The 9,486-nt window shown below is 39.7% G+C and overlaps 1 non-coding gene across 1 annotated transcript; it reads right to left on the reverse strand.

The window, feature by feature from the left end:
* Window positions 1-3,751: 3,751 nt before the first annotated feature.
* LOC142182381 (small nucleolar RNA R71) lies at window positions 3,752-3,857 on the reverse strand. Its single transcript, XR_012711216.1, has one exon. It is a non-coding gene; the product is annotated as a small nucleolar RNA R71 (small nucleolar RNA).
* Between the last annotated feature and the right edge of the window lie 5,629 nt (window positions 3,858-9,486).

Consider the following 9,486-nt stretch of genomic DNA (forward strand, 5'->3'; position numbering starts at 1 on the left):
CCATACATGCACAATAATATTCCCGCATTGTCTCGCCACATGCGCAAACCCTCATATATATATATAGCCGGCCTTGTCATTCCGCATGTGCATATCAATGATAACAATAGTAAGGACAACTCACGTGCGGACACCCCAACAATTCTTTCAACAATATCACGTGTGCCAAAAATATAACAATACAATATAACAACTCGCACCAAATGTGCCCATATGCCATAACATTTCCTCAAAACAATTCAAATACCACAATCACATATAGCCCTCGGCTCAACAACATTGAGTACATCAATAACAATAATAATAACACGAGAGTACGGAGTAAATCAACACAAGAATTTCGAAACACAAGGAAGCGGAAGGACGAGCTCACAATGAAGAAAATAATAAGTAATAATGGTTTCAAACAAGAATAACTCAATGATGGGAGAGATAATGTGTAACAATGATATCCAATAAGAGTAACTCAACAACTAAAGGGTTACCATGTAACAATAATTCCAAATAAGTATAACTCGACGATAAGAGAGATAGCATGTACAATGATTTCAAGTAGGTACAACTCAATGATAAGGAAAATAACATGTAACAATGATTCCAAATAAGGATAAGTCAATATTGGAAGGGATAACAATAACTTTAATTAAGGTTAAAAAATTACGGAAGAGATAACAATAACTTCAATTAAGGTTAAGTAATTACGGAAGAGATAACAATAACTTTAATTAAGGTTAAGCAAATTACGGCAGAGATAGAATGGCAATCAAAGAAGCAACAAATTTAATTAAGGCACATAAGAGTTTATTTGGCAACAACGGTAGAACATGAATCAATCAACTTCAAATAAGACACGTAAGGGTGAATTTAGCAAATGTAGGATTTAACATGATAAGACAACTTCATTTTTAAAGAACATAAGAACCTAAGAGTCTAAGCCGGCCAAAGTCCCACATATAAGCCGTATATGCACCCATCACCTCGTGTACACGTCTTTCACGTAGTTCAAATAGTATAAACCAACAAATCCGTAAGAGTTAGTTCCCCCACACAACGTTAGTCAAGATACTTACCTTAAAAGCCCTTAATCAATTCTCAAAAATAGCTTTTTCTTTACAATTCACCTCCACTCGGCATATATCTAACCAAAATTGACTTAATAACATCAAATAATGCAAGAGAAATCAATTCCAATAATTAAAGCTATGATCTTAACAAAATTGCTCAAAATTAAGCCCCGGGCTCACCCAGTCAAAGCCTGGGTCCAATGGTAGATTTTGACAACCCATGACCCCACGCATTCATATATGTGATCAGTCTCAAAATCCGAGTCCAAATCGACTCTCAAAACTCAAATTCTTACTTTTCAAAAACTTGACAAAGTTTCATAAATTTTCACTTTGATTCACATGATTTTGATATTAAAATCCAAGATATAATGATGGAATATGATTAGAATCACTTACCCAAAGTTTGTAGATGAAAATCCATCTTCCAAGTCGCTTCCTACCAAGTTTAGGGTTCCAAAATATGAAAATGAGACCAAAATCCCGTCCCTTAGCTCTTATGTACGGTCACATATAGGTGTCGCAATTGCGACCTGGGGTTCGCAAATACAAAGAAAACATCGCAAATGCAAAGCTCTCCACACCCTTGCTAATGTTGCAAATGCGACATCTTGTTTGCGATTGCGAACATGGACACTGATAGTAGGCTATAACTATGTATTTTGACCACTATTTGCACTCTAAATTGGCTGCACTTTACTGATTATTGAGTGTTAAATGATAGTAAATTGGTCTGATTGAGCGTTTTATGCTTTGCAGGAGCAATTCCGGGCTACAATGAGGTTACAGAGCGTTTTGAGCTAATATGGAGCGTTGAAGGCCAAGTAAAAGCTTATAGAGTAAATTGAGAATTTGTTAGAGGATCGAAGGAGGTTAGTGCACTTAAATAGAAGAGTGCAGAAAATGGCCCAGGTGTGCGGCCGTGCACTGACTGCGCAAGTCAGGCAGAAATTGGACAAAGTGCGCGGCCAGATGCGCGGTCACCTGCCCAAGTGCTCGGCCGCAAACGTCCCTCCGAGAAAAAATTATTTCAGGGCTAAAATTGTAATTCTAGAGGCAACTTTCCTTGACCTATATGAAGCCTAGTTTGCCTAAAAAGAGGGTATCTTGGTTTTTAGAAGAAGTTTTGAAGGCAATAACAGGCAAGGAGCAAGACGGAAGATTCGGAAACGAGTTTTTATCTTTCTTCTTCCCTTTATTTTCATTGATGATGAATTCTTGTGTTGTGATTGTGAAAACAATTATGCATAGCTAAACTCCTAATCTAGGGTTTTGATGGAACCTATTGGAAGATGATTTTCCTGTTACGTTAATATAGATTTGCCGTAGTATTCTCTCTATTTGTTCAACTATATTATTATTGTTGTTGATTGAAGGGCCCTCAATTAACTGTGCCTATTTAGTATGTATTACTCGGGAAAGAGTGCATATTTAAGTAGTTATTGAATAACATCACTCCTAATGTATATGAGGGATTAATACGAATGGTTTAAAGGTGGGATTAGGGATAACAAAACCTTGGTGCAATCTGAGTGAGCTATACTTAAGACCAGATAGCGTAATTCGGGAGAATATATCTAGTATATTGTGGTAATTACTCGGAAGAGAGTTACGACAGTCAGAGTGCTCATGACTGGTAGAGAAGACTTAGGCAAATTTGTAGAATACGTAGCGGAAAATATTCCGACAATAGGGGAAATCATAACCTTAGATGATTCTAACTCTTGTCTGCAACCCGTTCGTAGTTAGTTATTATTTCTTGCATTTTCATTACGTAATACTTAGTTAGTAAACATCAAATTTGTTACTTGAATTTTTCTGAAGATTGATTACGTAAATTTGTGTTAGTCTAGTAGCTGTGTTTAATACGTTAATTCCCGATGGGATTCGACTTTGGACTTACTAACCGAAATATATTTGCAACGACCACTTAGTCCTTTTTATAAGACATAGTTAGGCGTGATAAAATTTTGGCGCCGTTTCCGGGGAGTTAACGGTGGTATTAGTTGCAGCTAAAAGAAGTGCTATAATTCTTAGTGTAGTCAATTTTCTTCAATTTAAATTAAATACATAAAAATTCTAACGTTTGTAGTCTACGGTGTTACAGGTGCATGCATAGAAACTCCTCAAGAACTAGTGAATTGTTCGAAGCATTACCATATCTTGAGAAAGTTTTCAAGGCACTGAATCGTGCAAACAAGAAGGGCAAATAGCAACAGAACTCAACAGAACAAATCAAACAAGACATGGAAGACGAAGTAAATAACAAAAACAATGTGAATGACTCGAACAATCAGGGTGTGGTGCCTCTTATGCCAAAAGAAACATTGTATGATTGGACACAACCCACTGCCGACAACCTGGCAACTGCAATTACAGTCCCTTATATACAAGCAGAATCATTTCAAATCACAAACAAGATGCTACATTTGTTGCAGAACAAGGGACTGTTCTCAGGGTCATACATTGAAGATCCTCAGCAGCATCTGAAAAATTTCCTTTCGATATGTGTCATGCAAAGGCAACCTAATGTGACACTGGAAGCAATAAAGCTACTGTTGTTTCAATTCTCAGTGATGGGAGAGGCTCAGACTTGGCTTAATTCACTCCCTATGAACTCCATCACTACTTGGGAGGAATTAGTCAAGAAATTTGTGAACGAGTTCTACCCACCCAATAAGACTGCTAAATAAATTGATGAGATATTGAGCTTCAGGCAGAAACCAACAGAAACATTACAAGAAACGTGGGAGAGGTTCAAGGTATGCTGGTTAAGTGTCCACATCATGGCATTCTAGAGTAGATGCTGGGCCAGCGGTTTTACATGGGATTGGTAGATAGCTTAAAGGCCAATGTTGATGCTTCAGCAGGTAGATCATTTTTGAGCAAAATATTCAGAGAAAGCAAAATCCTACTTGATAAGATGGCCCAAAACTCAGGATGGATGACAAGAGACTCTACAATCACTCCTATAGTTCATTCAGTGGCTTTGGACCTAAACAACTCCATAGCTGAAAATATGGCCACTCTAATGACGCAAATGAGTATCCTCACCAAAAAGATAGATGAATCATGTCAGAAGCAGCAGGTACACATAGTTGATGTAACTAATGGGGGCTTATCTACACCATGCATTAACCAACCATATGTTTGCTCGTGGAGTGCGAAAGGTGACAACCAACAATATCAGGAAAATATGAACTATGTGGCCAACTTTGGGGGACAGAGGCAAGGTGATCAGAATTGGGGTCAGAAGAATCAACAATACAGACCAACATAGCAACAGTACAATAACAACAACAATACTGGAGCTATGCGACCACAGTGTCAAGTGGTGCCCTACCAAAGGCAACAGGGTTACAACCAGCAAAATCAGTAGCAGGCTTATTAGTAACCTCAACAACAATAGGTTATGAGACAAGATGATGGGTTTGCTGAACTTAAGGGAATGCTGCAACAACTGATTGGGTCCACTGGAAAAATAACTGAGAGAGTAGACTCACATGAATCATCGATAAAGGGTGTTGAGATTTAATTAGGACAGATTTCGATGGCTCTAAATAATTGTCCATAAGGGACGTTACCTGCAGACACACAAATCAATCTAAAAAAGTAGGGCCTGAAATAGCTTATGGCAGTAAGCCTACGAAATGGTAGAGACCTAGATCTGGAGCAAGAAATTGCTCGTGAAAGATGACTTACTGAAACACTGGTGCTAGTACCCATTGAGATAGATGATTCAACAGGGTTAACTGAGGTGACGGTACAACAGGCACAAGAGAACACCAGCAAAGAAAAAGAGGTTGCGAAAGAGACTGAGGTAGAATAAGAAACGAAAGTAGAAGCAGTTCCTGAGAAAGATAAAACTCAAATCATAGGGAAGAAGCGACCTCCAGCACCATTCCCATAGAAATTGGACAAGTATCAGAAAGATGAGCGGTATAAGAAATTTTTGGAGATGTTGAAGCAAATTCAGGTGAACATTCCATTGATTGACGCCTTAAAGGAAATGACCGGTTATGCAAAAATAATTAAGGACTTGATGTCTCGTAAGTTCAACTTTCAAGACTTGGCCATAGTTACACTGACTCAGACATGTAGTGCTGTTGTGACGAGACCCATAGCTGAGAAGCTATCTAACCCCAAGAAGTTTCATAATCCCATGCATGATAGGCAACTATGCGTTTGCTGAGGAACTTTGTGATTTGGGGGAAAGCATAAACTTGATGCCCCTGGCTATCTACAAACAGTTAGGCATTGGAAGAGCTAGACCCACGTCCATGTTACTTAAGCTGGCTGACCGGACAGTGAAGAGACCCTCTGGTATCCTTGATGATGTATTAGTACAAGTTGGGAAGTTTGTGTTCCCAGCAGATTTTGTCATTCTGGACTGTCGGGTTGACGAGGAGATTCCCATAATTTTGGGAAGACCATTATTGGCCACTGGGAGAGCTTTAATTGAAATTGAAACTGGAGAGCTCAAAATGAGACTAACTGATGAAGAAATAACATTCAACGTGCAGAAATCTATGCAGTGACCAAGTGAATTTGCCAACTGCTCTCTAATAGAAGCCATGGATGTAATTTTGGAGGAGGAAGATGAGACATTGAACACTAAAGACCCTCTAGCAGCCTGTCTCATGAACTTAGATGAATCAAATAGAGAGGACTTGGCGGAATGGGTACTTGCTCTTGAAGGCCAAGGTTTTTGGAGAATGGAGCTCGAATTTGAGGCTTTGCACTTAGAAGAAAGGAAAACTCCTCCAGCTAAGCCGTCGATAGAAGAGCCACCAAAGTTGGAACTGAAGCCCCTATCACCTCATTTCAAGTATGCTTTCTTGGGACCTAACTCAACTTTACATGTTATTATCTCATCTAGTTTGTTAGATGTGCAGGAAGAACAACTTTTGCAAGTATTGATGGAGTGCAAAACTGCAATTGGTTGGACCATTGCAGAGATTAAGGGTATTAGCCCAACCTTCTGTATGCATAAGATTTTTCTGGAAAATGGGCACAAACCTTCCAGAGAACATCAAAGAAGGCTGAACCCCAACATGAAAGAAGTGGTAAAGAAAGAAGTGATTAAGTGGTTAGATGCGAGAATCATATTCCCCATCTCTAACAGTAACCGATAGCCCAGTTCAGTGTGTGTCAAAGAAGGGCGGTATAACGGTAGTGAAAAATGAGAAGAACGAGTTAATCTCAACACGAACAGTCACAGGTTGGAGAATCTGTATGGATTACAGAAAGTTGAACATGGCTACCCGGAAAGACCATTTTGCACTACCATTCATTGATCAGTTGCTAGATAGATTAGCAGGGAGGTCCCACTTCTGCTTTCTAGATGGGTACTCGGGGTATAATCAGATCTCTATTGCCCCGGAGGATAGAGAGAAAACGTCGTTCACCTGCCCTTATGGTATCTATGCCTTTCGGAGAATGCCGTTTGGCCTATGTAATGCACCCGCCATATTCCAAAGGTGCATGATGGCCATCTTCATAAATATGGTAGAGGAAATAATGGAGGTTTTCATGAATGACTTCTCAGTGGCGGGGAACTCATTCGATGATTGCCTTATGAACTTGAGAAGAGTATTGAAGAGGTATATTGAGACTAATATGGTACTCAACTAGGAAAGTGCCATTTCATGGTACATGAAGTATAGTCTTGGAGCACCTAGTGTCGACTAAAGGCATTGAGGTAGATAGTGCAAAGGTATATGTGATCGAAGAGCTTCCACCACCCACTTCCGTCAAAGAAATAAGAAGTTTCCTCGGACACGCATGTTTCTATAGGATATTTATAAAAGATTTTTCCAAAATTGCTAACTCGTTATGTAAATTGCTTGAAAAAGATCACCATTTTGTGTTTTCTGATGACTGCAGGGTTGCTTTTGAGGAATTGAACAAGAGGCTAGTAACAACATCTATCATAGTTGCACCTAACTGGGAGCAACCATTTGAGCTGATGTGTGGTGCGAGAGACTATGCTATGGGAGCAGTTCTTGGGCAGCAAAAAGACAAAGTCATGCATCCAATATATTACGCAAATAGAAATTTGAGTGGTGCCCAACTAAATTACACAGTGATCGAGAAGGAGATGCTAGCAGTGGTGTTCGCCTTTGACAAATTTAGGTCATACCTGATAGGCTCGAAGGTAATTATTTATACTGACCATGCTGCTCTCAGGTACTTAATCGAGAAGAAGGAGTCAAAGTCACGCCTGATTCGATGGGTGCTACTGCTATAAGAATTTGACTTGGAAATCTGTGACCGAAAGGGAAGGGAAAACCAAGTGGTTGATCACTTGTCTAGGCTGGAAGGAGCCGAGAAGAAGGTTTGAGGTGGAAGAGATTGTGGAGACTTTCCTAGATGAACAACTATTAGCCATGAGTCTTGAGGTAGCTCCATGGTATGCAGACAATGCAAACATCTTGGCGAGCGGTATTGTTTCCTATGACCTTTCCTCTGTCCAAAAGTAAAAGTTCTTTCATGATTGTCGCATGTATTATTGGCATGAGCCTTATCTATTCAGGATTTGTGTTGATAACATGATCCAAAGATGTATCCTCGAGATAGACCAGTCTTCTATTTTGTAGGCGTGTCACACGTCACTATATGGTGGCCATTTCGGGGGAGTAAGGAAAGCTACGAAAGTCTTGGAGTTGGGCTTCTACTGGCCGACATTATTCAAAGATACACACTTATGGGTGAAAGGTTATGATGAATGCCAATGAACTGGGAATATTTCCAGCCAACATGAGATGCCTATGAACCCAATTCAGGAGGTAGAAGTGTTTGATGTATGGGGAATCGATTTCATGGGGCCTTTCGCCAGCTCATATGGCAACAAGTACATACTCTTAGCTATGGACTACATGTCCAAATGGGTGGAGGCTGCAACGCTCCCTACAAATGATGCAAAGGGGTAATTAGTTTTTTGAGAAAGAATATATTCACCCGATTTGGCACTATAAGGGCAATAATCAGTGACAGAGGCACTCACTTCTGTAATCAAGCCTTTGCAAAGTTGTTAGAAAAGTATGTACACCACAAGGTTTCCACCCCATATCATCCACAAATGAGTGGGCAAGTGGAAATTTCGAATAGAGAGATAATGAGTGTTTTGACAAAGACTGTGAATGCTATAAGAACGGATTGCAGATAAAGTTAGATGATGCACTCTGGGCCTATCGTACCGCTTTCAAAACTCTGATCGATATGTCACTGTATAAATTGGTGTTTGGGAAGGCGTGTCACTTACCAGTGAAGTTGGAGCATAGAGCTTTGTGAGCATTGAGACAGCTAAATCTTGATATAGAAGTTGCCGGTACAAGTAGAGTCACAGAGTTGCACGAGCTTGATGAGTTTCGCTACCACGTATTTGAGAGCACAAGGCTATACAAAGAGAGAATGAAGATGATGTATGACAAAAGTATCTTTGAGCGGAGTTTTACACCCGAAGATATGGTATTGCTTTACAATTCAAGATTGAGGTTATTTCTGGGCAAATTAAAGTCAAGATGGTCAGGACCATTTCGTGTGGTAGAGATTCACCTCATTGGTGCCGTAGAGATTGCTGCAGAAAATGACTCTCGCACGTTCAGAGTCAATGGGCACAGGTTAAAACGTTATGCGGGCATGGATGACTCGAAAGTAGTGTCGATGACTCATTTTCTCGAGCCACCAATGTTGAGTGAGGCCTTAAGTGCGATGACTTGCATTGTGCTGCAACGTTAAACTAGGCGCTTCATGGGAGGCAAACCCATTATAATGTTGTATTTGTCGTGCTGCGACGTTAAATCAAGCTATAATAAAACAAAACAAAATAAAAAAATTTCAATGCGCGGACGCTCATATGACCGCGAATTTTTAGAATTTTCTGCCACAGATGCACGCCCGCGCACTGGGCGGCGTTTTGTAGGGTATTTAATTAGTTAGTTCTCTTATTTTATTTTAATTTTCTTTGTTTTTCTTTTAAAACCCCCAACCCTCCCCCCTCCATTGTTCTGCTAATCTAACAATCCCCTTCCCCCTTCTCTAAACCCATAAGGCATAAAAAATAATCTTTAAACCACCCTCCCCCCAAATTCAAAATCAACGGAAAAAACCCTACCCCCTCCTCATCTCTTCTCTTCCATAATTTCCCTTTTCTATCATCCCTTCTCTTTTGTTTTCCTTCTTGTTCTCCCCAACCCATATCCTCACAAGTCCCCTCAGGTAAGTGCCACTATTTTTTTTTCCCATCTTAATTTAGTTTAAGTTTTTTGTTTTTGATGTGTAGTTGATTTCTTTTTTTTCTAGTTACACTTGTTTGTATGTTGGGGTAATAGTCGATCTTCATCATGATGGGTTAGGTTTATATTGGTATATCTGTGGTTGAATTGGGGTTATCAAATTGTTGTTTGAGAGTTCGGGTGAA

This window comes from Nicotiana tabacum, chromosome 6, assembly GCF_000715075.1.
Source record: "Nicotiana tabacum cultivar K326 chromosome 6, ASM71507v2, whole genome shotgun sequence".
Classification (NCBI taxonomy): Eukaryota; Viridiplantae; Streptophyta; class Magnoliopsida; order Solanales; family Solanaceae; genus Nicotiana; species Nicotiana tabacum.